This window comes from Octodon degus, unplaced genomic scaffold (assembly GCF_000260255.1).
Source record: "Octodon degus isolate 3935 unplaced genomic scaffold, OctDeg1.0 scaffold00268, whole genome shotgun sequence".
Classification (NCBI taxonomy): Eukaryota; Metazoa; Chordata; class Mammalia; order Rodentia; family Octodontidae; genus Octodon; species Octodon degus.
In genome coordinates, this window is record NW_004524844.1 from 1,518,006 (window position 1) to 1,518,668 (window position 663).

Here is a 663-nt window from a genome sequence, read left to right on the forward strand (position 1 = left end):
TATATAGATATATATATCTTGAAGAATACGAAAATCATTTTTAGCTTGTGGGCCACATAAAAGTGGGTCATGGGCTGGATTTATCTCATGGGCTGTAGCTTGCTGGCGCTTGACACAGGGCCGGGTCACTCCGACAGGAAAGTTGTGACTCACCCAGGATCGAGTTGGAGCCCCTTAGGTGGTCCAGAGGACGTAGGGGCCAGGCAGTCCGCAGAAGGACGGTGGCCAGCAGGGCCCTGCGTTTCCAGAGGGGGTCGGTAAAGCTTCCCAGCGCCTCATCTCAGTCATTAAGCAAGAAACGAAGCCCCTCTGCGGACTGCCATATTCGGTGACCCAGTGTTCGCTGTGCGAACCAGGAGGGGGAGTTAGACATTATTCTGAGCTGAGTGTTAAGGAGACCAGATGCCCGTGGGTAGTGAGGAATCGGCACCTCCCTTAGGATCCCTGAAATAGCAGCGGAGTCAACGGCCGCTCGGCTGGCTGCTGCCCCCTCGTGGACAGCGCCCACCTTTACCACCGCCGCCGGTCCGGGATGCAAGGGCACCTCTGCAACAAGGGCCGCCGCGGGCCAGCGGCACAGCTTCGGGAAATGCAGGCCCAGGTGACGTTTCTGCAAAGGAGCACCTGCCCCCAGACTATGACACGAGGACCAGACCAGCCGCA